This window comes from Puma concolor, chromosome B4, assembly GCF_028749965.1.
Source record: "Puma concolor isolate L17-30 chromosome B4, mPumCon1.1.hap2, whole genome shotgun sequence".
NCBI classification, from domain to species: domain Eukaryota; kingdom Metazoa; phylum Chordata; class Mammalia; order Carnivora; family Felidae; genus Puma; species Puma concolor.
Window position 1 is genome coordinate 27,471,972 of NC_141673.1, and position 19,843 is coordinate 27,491,814.

Genomic DNA, 19,843 nt, shown 5'->3' on the forward strand with positions numbered 1-19,843 from the left:
ACCCCCACCTCTAACCAGCAGAGATGTGGCAAGTAGTAACTCTCATAACAATATCAAATACTATCCAGGTTTGGAGTTGTTGGCTGGTGGTTTGCTCCAGGTAACCAGCAATTTCAAGCTGGTCTCTAGGAACAAAAGTTTGAATGAGGTCCCTCAACTGCCTCTGCTCTAAGTCTGCTCAAACCCTAGATTCCTGAACCATCGAAGGCAGCTGACGTTGGTAGAGAAGCTAGTAGAACAGGGGACACCAGGCAAGATAAGAGGCATGGATGTGAGATTGATGTCAATTTACTATGTCTAAGTGCTACAATCAGCAAGACAGGAAACCTCTCCAGTATTATGAAAAGACAATCTGGGGTGGAGGGAGGTATGGACTTTGTCTCAGGGCATACAGCAAGTTAGGGGCAGAAGTGCTACTCTCTTTGAATAAGCAAGTCAGATTGCATGTCTGTCTCAGAAGGAGAAAGGCCATTCCCTTTTCTAATTTGGACATCTTCACATCTTTGCTATTTCTTCTTAAGAATGTGCCTCCTTTTGGGGTGCCTGGTTGGCTCTGTCATTAAGCGTCTGACTTTGGCCCACTTCATGATCTTATGGTTCATGGGTTCAAGCCCTGCATCAGGCTCTGTGCTGACAGCTCAGAGCCTGGAACCTGTTTCAGATTCTGTGTCTCCCTCTCTCTATGCCCCTCCCCTGCTTGTGCTCTTTTTTTCTCAAAAGTAAATAAAAAATTAAAAAAAAAAAAAGAAGAACGTGCCTTATTTTGGGGTGAATGGGTGGCTCAGTCAGTTGAGCATCTAACTTCAGCTCAGGTCCTTGCCCCGTGGTTCATGGGTTCGAGCCCCATGTGGGGCTCTATGCTGGCAGCTCAGAGTCTGGAGCCTGCTCCAGATTCTATGTCTCCCTTTCTCTCTGCCCCTCCCCCACTTGCACTCTGTCTCTCAAGAATAAATAAACATTAAAAATATTTAAAAAAGAAAAAAAGAATGTGCCTCATTTTTCCTTCCCAGATAACAAACAGCCCTTTCCAAATTCTCATTGCCATATTTATTCTTGAGAATCCACACATCAGACCCAAGTGGAATTACAGATCTAATATCCTATTCATGCTTCCTACATGCCCTCAACCCTCCCCAGCTGGAGGGTCACATTCCTTTTCAGAAATAGCATCAAAGAGTTGGGGGTAGAGAGCAGGAGTGTAACTAGAAGTTGGGGACCTCTAAGCAATGACTAATGCAACAGACAGGCTTCTCTTTGTCCATTGTTAACTGATAATGAATAGATCTCCAACCTCCTATTTCTTCTACCTCTGGAGAAAGAAGGAGGCAGTGGGTAGGGAAAATTTCTTTCACTTTGACTCTGCCTTTGAGTTATTGCCTTTTTTCCTCCAGCTTTTTGAGGTATAAGTGACAAATTAAATATAAGATAAAGTGTTCGTTGTGAAGATTTGACATATGTATACCTTATGAAAGAATTCTTATTTTTTTAAGCTTAATTGTTTTTTTTAGTTTATATATTTATTTTGAGAGAGAGAGAGAGAACCAGCAGAGGAGGGGCAGAGAGAGAGGGGAACAGAGGATCCGAAGCAGGATCTGTGCTGACAGCCCCTCATGGGGCTCAAACTCACTAATGGCAAGATCATGTCCTGAGCTAAAGTCAGATGTTCAACTGGCTGAGCCATCCAGGCGCCCTGGGATTCCTCTTATTTAGTTAATTAACACATCTATAGCCTCACATATTTATCTTGTCTTTCTTTTTTATTCTTTATCTGTAGGAACGTTTTGGGTTATTGCCTTTTCCCCTTTCCTCCACAAGTCACCAAGACCAGTCAGGAATTTTTAGCAAGTTGGAACTGCTTACAGATCAGTTTTTGGCTCTGATGAGTGTTCTAAGAAATATTTTAACTATCTGCATTATAGGACCATATCCTCCAGTTCTGTATCTTATACTACTTCTGTCTCAGGCACCACATAGCCATTTGCAATCGTGGGCATGTTGACTTTATGATACAGGTTTTAGTTTCCTCATCTGCAAGATGAAGGTGTTCTCTGGGTCATATACTTCTTGAAAGTATGTATTTTGTTGTATAGTGTTTTTGTTTTTTTTCTTTGTTTTACAAAATTTGAATTCGTGTCAGCCATTTAAAATTTGCCTAAGCAACCATAAAACGATCTGATTTTAAAAATGAGCAAAAGACTTGAATAGATGTTTCTCTAAAGAAGAAATCATTAGAGGAATGCAAATCAAACCCACTGCGAGATACCACCTCATACTCATTTAAGGTGGCTACTGTCTAAAGAAAAGAAAATAACAGGTGTTGATACGGATGTAGAGAATTTGGAACCCTTGCACACTGTTGGTGGGAGTGTAAACTGGTGTAGCCACTATGGAAAACAGGATGGTATTCCTCAAAAAACCAAAACTAGAACTAGCATATGATCCAGTAATTCCATTTCTGGGTGTAAACCCAAAAGAATTAAAAGCAAAGTCTTGATGAGGTATTTGTACACCCATGTTCATGGCAATGTTATTCACTCTAGTTAAAAGGAGAAAGCAATCCAAGGGTCCACTGGTAGATGAATGGATAAAGAATTGTGGTATATACATACATGGAATATCATTCAACTTTAAAAAAGAAGGAAATTCTGACACACACTACACTATGGATGAGCCTAGAGGATATCACATTAGGTGAAATAAACCAGTTGCAAAATGAAAATATTGTATGATTCCACGTATATGAGATACCTAGAGCTGTCAAATTCATAGATACAGAAAGTGGACTGGTGGATGCCAGGGGCTAAGGGAAGTGGGGGAATGGTGAATTGTTTCATGAGTACAGAGTTTCAGCTTTACAAGATGAAAAAACTTTTGCACACTGGTTGCACAACACGAATGTACTACAACTTGAATATTTAAAAATGCTTAAGATAATACATTTTATAGTATGTGTATTTTACCATAATTAAAAAAAATTGAGAGATGACTCATGAAAATCTGAATAGTCATCTTTTTTTGGGGAGAGAAATAACAGAAGATTAGGCACCTTGGGCCTTAGATACCAACTGGCAACAGCCAGCTTGAGCTGACATGGTGCTCTGCTCTTCAGATGCACCTCTTTGCTACTCTCCTTAGGCCCCCACATGCTGTCTTCTTTCAATTAAGTAATCTGGCCACTAGAGGCCTTTGGATTTGTCACCCGTGGACTAAACTATCTCTATGGTCCTTTCTAGCACTAATATGTATGATTCTAGAATCATAGTCATTAGGAACACTCTGTAAGTAAACGCGGTGAGTGAAAATGCAGGCAAAGTGCCATTCAAGTTACCTTCTTGGCATCTCTTCTCTCAGGTCCTGGGGAAGGTTAACACCCATGCCCATAATGGGCAGTAAAAACATTTAGCTAGTAACATTTGTTTAGTTGCTCCTTGACCTTTGGATAACCCCAGTCCCTGGTGGGGGTTTCTGCTCCAAGTCTAAGCCTCTAGTGTGACTCAGGGTGCTGTGGCTTGCTGATACCTTGATCCAGGGGAGACTGTTGTCACCAAGATAGACGAAATCCTTAAATATTATAAAATGGATGCCCCTAATGGCATGAGAAAATGATGAGAGAAATAACCTAGACGGAATATTTGCTTCTAGAAAAAGAAGATGATTTAAAAATGTCTGAAGGAAGCAAAGAAAAAATAGATCTGTTCCTTAAACAGCCCTCCTAGTTCAATATCAGTATGCTGTGTATGTAGTGTGTGACACCATGATATGCAACTCTATTTTTGATCCTGGGAAAAAACAACTTTATTATTGGAAGTCTGGAGTAAAGTAATTTTGGAAGTTGCCCCCATCCCTTTATGTGGAGAAAAATAAGATCAGCTCAAATAAAATATCAGACGGTTCTACTTTAGGAAGATTATCCGTGCCTTGGTCCCTCACTTGTTCATTCATCCATTTATTCTACCAATATTTGTTCAGCATCTACTTGTGCCAGTCCCTGGCTAATAAGCAAGACAGTTAACATTCCTGCCCTTGTGCAATTTCGATAGTGGGGAAAGACAGACAATAATAGCTTGCTGATGTCTGATCAATAATTTCCTAGAGGAAATTATTTGGTTTCCTTTTTCCACTCACTATGTACAAGGCACTTTGGTAGATGCTCTGGAGTCAGCTTAGTGGACAAGACAGGCATTGAACAAGAATGGTAACATAGAGTTTTGTATTTTTTATTCGTTTTGACTGCAAGGAATCTGGGAAGTTGCCACAGAAGTGGTATTAGTATCTAGTCTTACAGGATGTCTATGTTCTTAGTAGGCAGAGGCTGAGAGATTTATTGCAGGCTGAAGGTGGAACAGAGCCAGAGGCAGGAAGTATGGAATGGTAAGAATGTTTGTGGAGAGCAAGACTTTCTGTGGAGCTGGTTGAGCTGTATTTCTTCCAGTAAGCCTGAATATTGTACTGAGATATAATTATAGAGAGAGTCATTCCTAGGGGTAGCCTCTCTTACCGCAGTGCCTGGAGACCTGCTGAAAAGAGGCTGCCACAGACCTAAGATTCACGCTAAAAAAATTTTGTATTTTGTAAAGTGTATTTATGATTGGGGATGGGTAGTTGTCATGTGCGAGATGACAGAATTGAAACTTCTGCATAGTATTTGCACCGTTTCATGGGCTACACTTAATATACTTGAAATTAAGCTTGTGGATTATAGTAAGTGATTCCAGAAGTATCTGGTGACCTTAACCTAGTAATTTGGCAAGAATATAAAATGCATTTACTTTAAAAAAGATAAAGTGTGCTATGTACCATTTTGGGCAGCTAATAGAAGAAAGTTTTGTGACCACTTCAGGCATATACACTTTACATATATGTACAGTAATAATAATAGCTAACATTTGTGTAGTTCTTACTAGGTGCTAGGTATCCTTCTAAATAATTTGCATATATTAACTCAGATGACTATCCTGATAACTCTTTTGACGCTATTATTATCCCCATTTTACAGAGGAAGAATTACAGGGAGGTTGGATAACTTGCCCAAGGTAGCCTGGCTAGTAAAGGTGAGGCCGGGATCTCAACCCAGGCCTGGCTCCAGATTCTGTGCTGTATATAATGCCTCTGAAAAGTGAAAAAAGAACAAATTAAGAGAATGGTAAACGTTGTGATATTGGAGTGGGTTGTGTTGGATTTGTACGTTTTCCAGTATTTATTGAGCACTTATTGCATTGTGTGAGACACTGGGAATGTGCTGGGACACAGAGAAGTACACAAAGCAGATGAAACCCTGCCCTCAGGATGCTTATGTCCCAATATGTCTACTCCTTTGATTCTAAAGACATTGATTCTCTGTTTGACTGTGTTCCAAGCTATGTGTTAAAGGACCAGTTTTCTTTTTTTAAAATTTCAACTTTTGAACAGACTTTAATGAAGTCCAAAAAAAAAGCAATGACTAGACAAATGAAATTAAAAAACCCCAAAGACATATAAAATGCAGCCCGTTTTTACAGTATTAGATCCCATAGATATAAATTTACTTTGTCAGTTTTCTATAAATGTCTAAGGCTTACTCTCAATCCTCTGCTTATCTTATTATGGATCATGATAGCTCACCAACTGGCAACAGGCTAAGGCCCACATTTGGGATAGCTGCCATATGCTCTATCTTTGACAACTATCTGGACAGTTGCTGCCCATAACACCATGTGATCTGAAAAATAAAGATGGATTGGCAATACAGTAGACTTTTTTCTGTAAAGGGCCAGATAGTAAATATTTTAGGCTCCATGGGCCAATCTCTGTCTCATTCAGTCACCTCTACTATCTAGCTTTCCAGGAGTCATGGATGATATGTAAATACATGAATGTGGCTATGTTCCAATAAAGCTTTATTTATAGTCAATGCTATATGGATTCTATATAATTTTTATGTACCACAAAATATTATTCTTTTTTTGATTATTCTATTTTTGATTATTCTTTTTTTGATTATTGTAAGTGTAAAAGACATTCTTAGCATGTGGGTCACACAAAAACAGTCAGCAGGCTGGACTTGGCCTATGGGTTATAGTTTTCTCATCCTTGCAATAAGCCAATTCTGGACAAGAGAAATATCCTAGAATATCTAATTTCCTTGATTTTGCTAAGGAATAAATGCAAGCTATTATATTGTTGTACTTTCTAATGACTATTCCTGGTAATATCTATCTGTAAACACAAAACAGCTTAAAAAGCCAAAACCGCACGTTGTAAATGATAATAAAAATTAAGAGGTTAGAACCCTCATGGATTGCTAATGGGAATGTAAGATGATGCAGCCAATTTGGAATACGGTCTGGCAGTGCCTCACAAAGTTAAGCCCAGAGTTACCATATGATTAATAATTTCACTCATAGGTACATACACAAGAGAGTCAAATACTTGTATATGAAGGTTCAGAGCAGCATTATTCATAATAGCCCAAAAGTAGAAATTACCCAAATGCCATTAAATGATGAATAAACAAAATATGGTATATCCATATTAATGGGATATTGTTTGGCCACAAAAAGGAATGGAATAATAATACATACTTTAAGATGGATGAACCTTGAAAATATTAAGTGAAAGAAACCAGATACAAAAGGTCATATATTGCATGATTTCCATTTATGCAAAATGTCCAGAAAAGGCAAATCCTTGGAGACAGAAAGTAGATACTGGTTGCGAGAGGCTAGGGGCATGGAGACGGGAATGGGGAGTGTATTTTTGAGATGATGAAAATGTTGTGGAATTTGATAGTAATTATGAGTATACCCTGTAAATACACTAAAACCCAATGAATTATATGCTTTATAAATTTTATGTACATGAATTATATATAAATAAAGCTAATTTTTAAAAATTAAACATGGAGGTATTATTTTTTTACTGAAAAACTTCATTTTTTAATTTTTAAAATTTATATACAGTATTATATTAGTTTCAGATATATAATACAGTGGTTCAACAATTCTATACATTGCTCATCATAAGGTTGTTATTTTTCCAAAACTTAACAAAAAGAATCAAATTTTATCAACAACATTTGACCTGGAAAAAATTGACCTCAGTAAAAATAATAGCCATAGCAAAAACTTTATAAAAGACTATAATTGATAACATTTTATTTAAACAAAACATTGATTGATAAATCTTTGTTGATGGGATGTGGTTCAGCACATTTTTATCTACTATTGATAAAAATTGATTCAATGAAAATGACTTGAGCTGAACAAAATTAAAACAAAACAAAAAAACAAAAACAAAAAACCCTGGAAGTGGTTTAGCCCATCTCCATGGAGAATGGACTAAGAAATAAACTGGATTTAATGGCATTCACCCCCCCAAATTATTTCTTAACCAAAATGAATAAATATTAGTACTACTCAATTATAATATTTGTATTACAAATGCAGAATCAAAGCATCCTGAGTCAAAATGGCAGACATGGGGCATGTGGGTGGCCCACACAGTTAAGTGTCTGGCTCTTGATATGATCTCATTGTCCCTTAGTTTGAGCCCCCACGTTGGGCTGTGCTCTAACAGTGTGGAGCCTGCTTGGGATTCTCTCTCTCCATCTCTCTTTGCCCCTGTGCTGCTCACTCTCTCTCTCTCTCTCAAAACTAAATAAATATTAAAAAAAAAAATGGCAGATAAAACACATCGTGCACTGGGATTCTAATATTGCTATAAAATTTGTTGTATTTGTTTGCTAGGGTCGCCATAACAAAATACCACAGACTGGATGGCTTAAACAACAGATATTGCTTTTCTCACAGTTCCGGAGCCTGGAAGTCCAAGATCAAGGTATGGGCAGAATTGGCTTCTTCTGAGACCTCTCTCGTTAGGTTGCAGATAGCCGCCTTCTTCCTGTGTCCTCACATGGCGTTTCCTCTGTTCATATGCATTTTTGTGTCCAAATTTCCTCTTCTTATAAGAACATCAGTCACATTGGATTAGGGCACACCCTAACAGTCTTATTTTAACTTAATCACTTCTTTAAAGGCCCTATCACCAAAAAAAGTCACATTCTGAGGTACTGGAGGTTAGGACTTCAACATATGAATTTGTGGGGTGCACACTTCAGCTCATAACATTTATTTGGTAATAGTGCATATACGCACTTTATGACTTCAAAGACTCCTTGAGAGTTAAGAATTGGAAACCTCAGATGTCATCTTTCTATCAGAAAGAGGAATGGATGCAACATTACACAAAGCACATGTCTCTGACTTTCAGCTTTCTGTCCCAGGACAGAAGAAGAGTCTATATTCAAGAGGAAACAATATCCTTCAATATTTGTTGTCATAAATGACATCCTGTTCTGTAACTAAAGGAGTGCTCTTTGGGAATCATGAAAATCTTGTTTGCATAGTTTAGCAATGATGAAACATTACTTATGAAAAAATAATGAACAACAGACAACATCTTTATAACCCCAAAGCTAGACCACACCCATACATAGTTTTAAAAAGTGCTTCAGGATTAAGTTCACTTTAGATTAGCATCAAGATTCTCACCTGGGGTGCCTGGGTGGCTCAGTTGGTTAAGCGTCCAACTTTAGCTCAGGTCATGATCTCACAGTTTGTGGGTTTGAGCCCCACATCGGGCTCTGCCAGCTGACAGAGCCTGGAGATTTCTAAGGATTCTATGTCTCCCTCTCTCTCTGCCCCTCCATTCATGCTCTGTCATACTCTGTTTCAAAAATAAATAAAATATTAAAAAAATTAAAAAAAAAGAGTCTCTCTTAGAGGCTTCAGCTCTCTGATAACAGGTATTTGGGCCTGTTCAGAGGTCATTAGTGCTTGGTTTTTGGAGCCTCTTTTCTTAGCTAGAGAAATTTAGGGGCTTCTTAAATTGCCGGGGAGAAGATGTCATGAGGGCACCAATTTTTGATGAAATCTTACAGATTATTTTGACAGTGTCTTAAAAGTGTCCTGTTTAGAAGCAAATTATAAATGATTATTATTAATTTAATTCATTCACTTTTATATTCCTCCTTCCACCAAATGTTTATTAAGTGTCTACCATATGTCAAGCATGTGCTAGGTGATTTAATAATGATCACATGGAGGCCACAGTTAGGAGACAGGCCATTAAACAAGTGATTACCATACAGTCTGATAAGGTCTGTAATAGAGAACGTCAGAGTGGATCATAGGAGCCTACAGGGAGAAGGGCACCCAAGTCAGGCAGAGTGGTCAGGAGAGCTTTCCGAAGAGGCATGAGGGCAAGGCTGAGACCTGAAAATAAATAGGATTCAGGAGAAGATGGATGGGGGTGGGGATGGGGGTGGGGGTGTCCTGGTGAAGGAAATACCACGTATATGGCTTGCAGGCAAGAGATGTTGATGGGACCAAAACACATTCACTTTGGCTGAAGTGTAGCATGCAGATAAGGAGGGAACATAGGGGAGGCTGCAAGAGTAGGTGGGGTGGGGATGATGGGTGGGGTGTGGGGGTGCAGGTCCTAAAGACCTCTTGAGATATGATAGAAAAAGGAGCATATTCCGAGAGCTCCTTATTTACTCTTGGTCTGCTTCTACGATTCTGAAGTTCTCCAAGGAGGCTGTATTGTGACTGTGGGCCTTAGAGCTTCTTAACCTCATTACCTAATCTCTGTGTTTCAGTGCCCTCCCTCATCTGTAAAATGCAGCTAAAATAGTACCTACCTCAGAGGGATTTTGTGAGTATGAAATACGATTATGCATATAAACTGCTCTGGAGGAATGCCTACAACATAATACATCCTCACAAAAGTGTAGCTATTAACAAAATCCTTATTGTGAAGCCCATCTCACCAAATCCTAGGACCTCTTTGTTCTAGAATAAAATGACATTGTTTTTGGCTGTTGAAGATTTCTTGTCTTTCATACCTTGCATCCTGGGTTTCAAAATAATGGTAAGAATTTGTTCTAATTGCTTTATGACACATGCTTAGAATTATGGTCTCTTGACTGTTATTATGCCACAAATGCTCTGAGCCAAGAACCTAGGACATTTATGAGCAGGTGAGTCATGGAGTAGTATACAAGTCCAGACTGCTGTAGGGAACTTCCTGTTGGTCAGTGGCTGTGAGAGCTGGGATTGTCTGGATAGAGTCATCCTCATGGCCAAATGTCCACTACTCAAGAAAGCTGAAGGAAGCGAGGGCATCCTTTGTGCCTTGTTAATAAAGGGACAAAGGTTTCAAGTGAACCTTGGAATTTGTGGTTTCTCGGTGGGAAGTTGGGTTAATGACTTGTTTGCACTTTTTATTTCCTTTCATGGAAAGCTAACAATAATTCCCTGATCTGGTGATTGCTGTAAGAACTAGGCTTGTATAGTATTGTCCTAACAATATAAAAGCAGTTAATGAACTCAGTCAATTACTTTCACAAGTATTTACTGATGCTGTAATAAGAATGGGATATAAATATTACTAGTACATGGTTCCTACCCATGAGGGGTGAGATGGTTGTGTTTACTAATAATTGAAGCAAAACAGTAAATGCTAGCATAGAGTTCTGTTTGAGATGCTACAGGATCAGAGAAGGAAAAATTCTAATCTTGTTCATGGTTGTGATGGTTAATTTTATGTGTCCATTTGCCTCTGCCGTGGTGCCCAGATACATGGTCAAATATTATTCTGGGGCTTTCAGTGAGGGGATTTTAGATGAGATTAGCATTTAAATCATTAAATTAGATGAGATTAGTGGACTTTTGAGTAAAGCAGATTGCTCTCCATAATGTGGGTGGGCCTCATCCAATCAGTTGAAGGTGTCAATAGAACAAAAGACTGGCTGACTTTTTCCAAGCAAAAAGGAATTTTGCAGCAGATGACCTTCATCCCAAATTGTAACATTGGCTTTTCTCGGGTCTCCAGCCTAATAGCCTTTGGACTTGATCTATGGCACCTGCCCTTCCCTAGATCTGTAGCCTGCCAGCCAATCCTACATGTTTTGAGTTTGCCAGCTTCCACAATTGCATGAACTCATTCCTTAAAATTAATCTCTTTACTCCTATATTCACATCCCATTGCTTCTGTTTCTCTGGAGAACCCTGAATAATACAAAGGGATCAGAGAAAGCTTCACAGAATAGGTGATATTTGAGCTAAGTCTTAAAGGATGAATCAGAGTCATCTATACAGGGTTGGGTGGGGGCATTCTAGGCAGAGAGACCTGTAAGCACAAAGGCATAGAGACTTCCAACAGCATGGGGCTTTGGGAAAACTGTAAACAGCTTGGTTTTCTTAAACTCAGGATGTTTGGGAGGCATGGAGGGAGATGGGAAGGGAAAAGAAGGCAAATCATGAAGGGTGTGTATATGTATAATGGTGAATATGTGAGCAGTCACTCAGAGGTGGTGGGGAGAGGAGAGGAATGTTTAGAAAGAGTTGGAAGCAGGTGGGGTTCAGGCAAGAGATGACAAAGGGCTGCATAAGGTAGTGGTGGTGAGGAAGGGGCAGGAGAATAGCTTTGAGAGTTGAGAGGGGTATTTATGGGACCTCGTGGATTAGATACAAGGTGGGGGTAATGGCAGCAAGGGTGGAGTAAAGGATGGCACCTAGCTTCTGGCTTAGTCCTATTGGTTGGGTGGTGGCACTGTGACTCATCTATTACAGATTTTATGATGTTGGATTATCCTGGACAACTTCCAAAAGGGTTTAATTAACAAAGTGCTAAAACGGAACTAAGCCACAACAACAAGAATAGCAGGCTAGTGAGGTTCTGGAAAATGAGAGAATTAAAACATATGTTCTAGATCCACAGCTCTTATCAGCTTCACTCTACATTGAAGATAGTTAATTTCCCACTCAAGCTGAAGCCTGTGAATTCCAAGGGGGCAACCTGAGCCTAAAGTAATGAAGTGATGCCAGCTTGTCTATTCCATGTATGTAATTGTCCCCACTGCCTGTGTAACAAAGCATAGTATGAACTGACACCATGTCCCAGAAAAAAAATGTGGTTGTTCCTTTGGGATAACACGATAAGACTGATTTTCCTGTGTTGCCCTCCCTTCCCTGTTCATTCCACCTAATGTGTATGATTCTAACCCCAGCTAACTTCCTGCTTTCAGGAACCTACCCCATATGATGTCAGCCTGCAATTAACTTGCTTGTCCCCATATTCCTTTGCAGCACTTTGGAGTTTATTATACGTTGCCACGAACATCTCCTTTATCTATTCTGTGAGTCCACAGCCCTCATCTTATTTACCCTCTGTGTTTTTCTTGAAGTTTCAAATTTCTAGTCCCTACCTTTGTATACTGATTAATTTGCACTTTTTTTTTCCTCCCAAGTTTTTATTTAAATTCACGTTAGTTAACATGCCGTGTAGTATTGGTTTCAGGAGTAGAATTTGGTGATTCATCACGTGCATACAACACCCAGTGCTCATCACAACAAGTGCCCTCCTTAATGTCCATCACCCATTTAGCCCATCCCATCCCCACGACCTCCCCTTCAGTAACCCTCAGTTTGTTCTCTATAGTTAAGAGTCTCTTACAGTTTGCCTCCCTCTCTGTTTTTATCTTATTTTATTTTTCCTTCCTTTCCCCTATGTTCACCTGTTTTGTCTCTTAAATTCCACTTATATTTCATATGAGTGAAATCATATAGTATTTGTCTTTCTCTGGCTGACTTATTTTGCTTAGCATAATACACTCTAGTTCCATCCATGTTGTTGCAAATGGCCAGATTTTATACTTTTTGACTGCTGAGTAATATCTCACCTCTTCTTTATCCATTGATCAATCAGTAGACATATTTGGGCTTTTTCCAGTTTGGCTATTGTTGATAGTGCTACTATAAACATTGGGGTGCATGTGTCCCTTTAAATCACTAATTTTGTGTCCTTTGGATAAAAACCTAGTAGTGCAATTGCTGGATCCTAAGGTAGTTCTATTTTTAACTCTTTGAGGAACCTCCATACTGTTTTCCAGAGTGATTGCACCAGTTTGCATTCCCTCCTGCATCCTGACAACAGCTGTTGTTTCCTGAGTTGTTAATTTTAGCCATTCTGACAGGAGTGGGGTGGTATCTCATTGTGTTTTTGATTTGTATTTCCCTGATGATGAGTGATGTTGAGCATTTTTTCACATATCTCTTAGCCATTTGTATGTCTTCTTTGAAGAAATGTTTGTTCGTGTCTTCTGCCCATTTCCTTTTTTTTTTTTTTTTTAATATTTATTATTTTGAGAGGTGGGAAGGGGCAGAGAGAGGGAGAGAGAGAATTCCTAGCAGGCTCTGTGCTATCAGCACTGAGCCCCATGTGGGACTTGATCCCATGACCCACGAGATCATGACCTGAGCCAAAATGAAGAGTCATACACTTAACGAACTGAGCCACCCAAGGTGCCCCTCTTCTGCCCATTTCTTAACTGGATTATTTATTTTTTTGGTGTTGAATTTGATAAGTTCTTTAGAGATTTTGTATACTAGCCCTTTATGTGATAGGTCATCTGCAAGTATCTTCTCCCATTCTGTAGGTTGCCTTTTAGTTTTGATTATTTCCTTCACTGTGCAGAAGCTTTTTATCTTGATGAAGTCCCAGTAGTTCATTTTTGCTTTTGTTTCCCTTGCCTCTGGAGACATGTCTAGTAAGAAGGTGCTAGGGCCAAGGTCAAGGAAGTTACTGCCTGTGTTCTCTTCTAGGATTTTGATGATTTTCTGTCTCACATTTAGGTCATTCATCCGTTTTGAATGAATTTTTGTGAATGGTGTAAGAAAGTGGTCCAGTTTCATTCTTCTGCATGTCACTGTCCAGTTTTCCCAGCACCATTTTTTGAAGAGACTGTATTTTTCCCATTGGCTATTCTTTCTTGCTTTGTTGAAGATGGGTTGATGAAATAATTGTGGGTCCATTTCTGGGTTCTCTATTCTGTTCCATTGATCTGTGTGTCTGTTTTTGTGCCAGTACCATACTGTCTTGATGACTACAGCTTTGTAATACAGCTTGAAGTCCAGAATTGTGATGCCTCCTGCCTTGCTTTGCTTTTCAACATTACTTTGGCTATTTGGGGTCTTTTTTGCTTCCATACAAAGTTTAGAATTGTTTGTTCTTACTCTGTGAAAAATGCTGGTTTTATTTGATAGAGATTGCATTGAATGTGTATATTGCTTTAGGTGGTATTGACATTTTAACAATATTTGTTCTTCCAATATATGAACATTGTTTAGCTGCACTTTTGCATAAGGCAATAGGAATTACCTGCCCTTATAACTGACATTTACCTATTCATTCATTCATTCATTCATTCATTCATTCAACAAATGTTTATTTAGTATTTACTAAGAGCCAAGTATGTGATCCTGCCCAAACTACATCCTGACTCCCTCTTCCCCTCACTCAGTTGCAATCATAGAGACTTATTCCCATCTCAAGGCCTTTCCACCTGTCTTCTGGCTGCCCAGAGTGCCCTCCTCCAGAACTTTCCAATACTCAGGTTTCCTTAATCTCACATCCTCAAAGAGACTAGCCTCCCATGCATCTGCTCTCAATCTCATTATCCTTTTCTTTGTGTAGAGCACATATTGTTATAAAAAATCAGCTTGTTTGTTTAGTTGTTTATGGTCTATTTCTTCCTATTTGGATGTAAGCTACAGGAGGGCAGTATTGTTTTGTTCCCTGTGTAACCTGTGCACTTAGCATGGTGCCTAGCTCGTAGTAGGTGTTCTGTAGGTACCTTTTGAATTAATGAATCAGCTGTGTTAGGCAACTAGGCACCTACCTACTACTCTTCATGGAGAAGATGGGCTTTAAGTACATACTTGTAATGAATATACGTTACAAAACAGTGCCTATAGAAGTATGGTAAGTTATAACAGGGGGAATTCATTGAGACCCTGGGTTCAGAGAAAGGCTCCTGAACGCGGTGAAGTTTAAGTGGAGATGCAAAGGTCTTCACAACCTCTTTTACACACTACTCAGTATGTCCCAATTTTCTTGTGCTTTCCGCTACCCAGAAGCTCCTTCAGCTTTGACTCCTAGGACAAGATCTTTGATTATTGATGGGGTAAGTTCCATATAATGGACCCTTCTAGCTATTTTAAGACACTCAGTACTTTTTAATGTTTATTTATTTTTTTTGAGAGAGAGAGCCAGAGCATGAGTGGGGGAAGGGCAGAGAGAGAGGGAGACACAGAATCCAAAGCAGGCTCCAGGCTTTGAGCTGTCAGCACAGAGCCCACACAGGGCTCAAACTCGGGAACAGCGAGATCATGACCTGAGCCGAAGTCAGACCCTTAACCGACTGAGCCACCCATTTCACTATAATGTTTATTAGTGGAATTCAGTGTTTCAGCTGTTTATTAATTCATTTAAGTATCACAAGAATTAAGCTGATGCCACCACACACTTGACAGATCTTCCTTCATGTGTCTCCTCGTACGCAGAGGCAGTTAACCTTCATGCTGTCTGCGATTGTTTATTCCACTACAACAGCACTGTTGTGTTAGGATTTAACTGAAGAGAGTTTTTCTCCCTTACACACCATAACATTGCAGTGAAGGACTGTCTGGTACGCATTTGTGGGTTGTTACTCTGATGATCTATTTTATTAAAGCATCCCTTTGGATATTATTACCTTGATTTTGCCCTTGATATCAAAAATGTCACTGCCACATGGTTGATAGAAAAATGTTTCATTGCTGGGAGCAGAGCCACATAAACACTCAATCACAGCTCTCCCTTTCTCTGTTTTATAACCCACCATAACCATAACTATCTCCCCATATATTTATTTCATTGCTGCAAAAATTGATGTTTGTTGATTCAGTGCCTAGTTAGGGCTCATTTCTAGTCGACTGAAAAGGTCTTTATGTTTGGGGAATCAAGTTATAATTTTAGCCAGTTTCTCCATCACTTCAACAGAAAAATGGGTGTGTGACCAGAATGTGCAATATGTAATTAGACTGGAAGATGGGACTCTGTTATTCCAAAGCTACAGTCAGGCACCAGAGGATGAGAATCGGAGGAGGAATGGCTATCTTCGGAGTCCTCTGTCTTCTAGCCTTCTTTCTCTGTTGTCTGTGTGACCTTGGACAAACCTCACCTCTCTATGCAGCCATATCTTCCTCTATGAAGCCGCGAGGTTGGATTGGATTGTGTGTGGACTCCCTTCTGGGAGGCAGCCAGAAGATTTATTGACAAGGTGTGGAAATCTCTTGCTACGGAAAACTTCTATTTGGTAGAACTGCTGAGGGACTCAATGCAGGCGACTTTATGGCCTCTGGTTACCTCTTCTAGCTTTTAGCATCTTTGAAACCAGCTGGAGGGAAAGAGAGAGAGAATAGAAAATTGTGCTTACTGTGTAAACAGTTAATAATGCTATCAATTTCTACCTCATTGCCATATAATGGAGATAGGAATCTCATTATTCAGAGACATGCAAATGTAGCAATTCTAGTCTTTACATACAGCCTCTGAATCACCATGCTGCTCACACTATGTAATTGCTCTGTGAACTCAGGCACATAAAAAATGTCACCCTAATCACTGCCAGTCATGGCAATACTGAAGAAAGAGCCAGAATAATAGGTATTTGAAGAGGGACATGCTGAGGATTGCACTGTTGCAAGGCAAAAACAGGTTGCCAAACACAATGACCTCTGATTGGCTTTACAGAGCAACTAGCTGGAAACTGACACAGCTGTCCCCCAAATAGTGGCAAAGTTTGAAGGTGGCTCTGAGAGACTTATTTTATTTTATTTTTTTAATTTTTTTTTTCAACGTTTATTTATTTTTGGGACAGAGAGAGACAGAGCATGAACGGGGGAGGGGCAGAGAGAGAGGGAGACACAGAATCGGAAACAGGCTCCAGGCTCTGAGCCATCAGCCCAGAGCCTGACGCGGGGCTCGAACTCACAGACTGCGAGATCGTGACCTGGCTGAAGTCGGATGCTTAACCGACTGCGCCACCCAGGCGCCCCAAGAGACTTATTTTAAAATTGAACTGGCAAGGTTAGAAATGAGGGCTGTCTGTGTCTTTGAAGAATGCTGTAAGATCTTGTCCTCAACTACATTACTTGCTTCCACTACACTAGCAACAGGGACTTTTGGGGCACCTGGGTCGCTCAGTCTGTTGAGTGTCCAACTCTTGGTTTTGGCTCAGGTCATGATCTCACTGTCATGGGATTGAGCTCCATGTCGGGGTCCACGCTGAGTGTGGAGTCTGCTTAAGATTCTCTCTCTCTCTCGGGGCACCTGGGTGGCTCAGTCGGTTAAGCATCTGACTTTGGCTCAGGTCATGATCGCATGGTCCGTGAGTCTGAGCCCTGCGTTGGGCTCTGTGCTGACAACTCAGAGCCTGGAGTCTGCTTCAGATTTTGTGTCTTCCTCGTTCTCTGCCCCTCCCCTGCTCATACTTTGTCTCTCTCTCTCCCTCTAAATAAACAGTAAAAAAAAAAAAAAAAAAGATTCTCTCTCTCTCTCTGTCCCTTTCCCCCACTGCATGCTCTCTCTCTAGAATAAAAAATAAACAAATGAAAAAGTAAAAAAAAAAAAAAAAAAAAAGAAAGAAAGAAATAGAGACTTTTAGGAGTTTCTTTGGTCTAGATATGTGCTGTCCAATATGGCAGCCACTAGCCACATGGCTATTGAGCACTTGAAATATGGCCAGTGCAACTGAGGCAAGCTGCAAATGTAAAATATATATTGGATATCCAAAAATTATGGAAAAAAATGAATGTAAAGTAGCTCCTTAATAATTTTATACTGGTTACATGCTAAAATAATAATACTTTGGGTATATTGAGTTAAACAAAATATATATTCAAATTATTTTCTCTTGTTTCTTTCCACTTTTTTAATGTGACTACTTCGAAAATATAAAGTTGTATATGTGGATCACATTTTATTTCTCTTGGACAACACTAGCCTGGAGACATCAGATGCTTGTTTACTCTGGTTGCTAAGATTCTACCTTGTTTTTCTTGCTCTCTTGACAAATTCAAGTTCCTTTAAAGGGGATTCTTCACATTGATTCAAGGAGCCTGGTTCCTTGTTGCTGTTCGGGTGCATGGTTCCTCATATCAGCCTGCTCACCATTCTTCCTGGCACCTTTATGCCTGGCACCCCTAACCATAACTCCCAGTATGAACAGCCTGGGTAAAATATGTCCCTGTTTTTGTAAAGAAGGTACCATTTCCAAGGACACCTGTCTCCGTTCTAGGTAGACTATGACTCATGGTGGTCATTGGAGTGTAAATCTGACACAGGTTTAACCTTTTGATGGGATTTGGGTTTTGTTTCAGAAAGACTATGGCGGCATAAAAACAGCAGCATATCACAAACAGTATGTGGATGTAGAGAGAAGTAGGGGTTGTAGTTTGATGTCAGAAAATGGATTCAAATCCCTGGTCAGCCACTAACTAGCTATGTTTGATGTGGACAGATCACTGTATTTGAGCCTCAGTTTCTCTTTCTGTCAGATGCCTGCAAGGTGAACTCAACAATGCTTACTTCAGAGGGTTGTTGATATATCAAATGAGATAATGTATAAGAAAATACTTGTGAATGTGAAGCTCTGTTTATGGTGGCAAATTTATGGCCAGAGGGGGTAGATCCTGTGGGCAGATGGTTTTGTTTGGCTAGAAAAGTGTGTTTTATTTATTTGTATCAGAGTGTCTGCAAGAGGATAACTCTGTCACAGACTTTACTACTCTTGTTACCTTAATTCAGCTGATTGGTGTCACTTGCCTGGCTGCTGAAGACTGATGTGTTGGTATACCTTCTAAAATGGGAGAGGCAACACTTAGTAATACAACCATGCCTGATGCTAGCTGATATGGTTCCTGTCCCCAGGAGCTCAAGGGAAGCATATAAGTTATACCATAACCAAGTCTATATGAACAAGTGTTTACCAAGCACCTGATGGCTGCTCCAAATTCCAGGGCTAGAAATTAAGAGGAACAAATCAACTGTGGATACAATAAAAGGATGGGAAACTAACACAGCCCTGGGGAAGGATATTTAAGAGGGGGGTATAGGAGGAAGAAAAGTAACATTTTTAAGCCAAGCCTGGGCTATACTTAAAATTAGGCACTTGTCATACACTATCTCATCTATTCCTCAAAAAGCTCTCAGAACTTAATATTGTTATCTTCATTTTGTAGATAAGATCTGGTGGCTTATGGAACCCACCCAAAGTCACAGACAATGGACAGAGGTCCCTCTGAGTGGGCCCAAGGCCACCCAAGTGCTATTCCTTGGGATTAATGAAAGCGTGATTCATACCAATTGTTTTATTTCTGTTTGCTGCACCTCTCTCCTACTCCCTACCCACTGCTTTCCAAGGGAGTTGTTTTTTTTTTTTAACCTAAAATTTATTATTTGTTAAAGTTACAATAACATACTTTTAAATGCATACGAAATCGCAGAATGAGTTTTTTCAACAAAGGTACCAGATATATTTAAGGATAAAGATATGCCTAATGACTTTTGTTCTGTTTTAAAGTCATCATGAGACCAGAAGTTGTACACCTAGGAAATGTACCAGTGAAGCTCTCATCTACTAGTGTATATATTTTAATTGGTGTCATGTGAGAGTCTCTTCCATTTTGGTGTTTGGCTGGAATCCAAGGTTGTTTGGAAGATGGTACTTGGAGTTCATAAGACATTACTAACTCTTCTAAGAGGCGATGGAATACAAACATCAAAGAGAGGGAAATGTCAGGTGCTAAATCCATCTTCCTGTGTTTGTTCACTTCCTAAGGAGACTGTGTCCTAGGTATCCAGGCTTATCTTTCCTTCAGCCTAAAGGGGATGTTTATGGCCTGTGGAAGTTTGTTGCTAGGACATCTGACCAACCTGCAGTGAACTCTGATCCCAGCAGTGACCAAGGTTGTTTGATTAT

At 39.7% G+C, this 19,843-nt stretch overlaps 1 long non-coding RNA gene across 1 annotated transcript in view; it reads left to right on the forward strand.

Annotated features, from left to right (window-relative positions):
• LOC147578980 (uncharacterized) overlaps positions 1-19,843 on the forward strand; it is a 347,058-nt gene that overhangs the window by 49,603 nt on the left and 277,612 nt on the right. Inside the window, exon 2 of the long non-coding RNA XR_015253435.1 lies at positions 7,725-7,815. This is a non-coding gene — a long non-coding RNA (uncharacterized LOC147578980). The remainder of the gene's footprint in view (positions 1-7,724; positions 7,816-19,843) is intronic.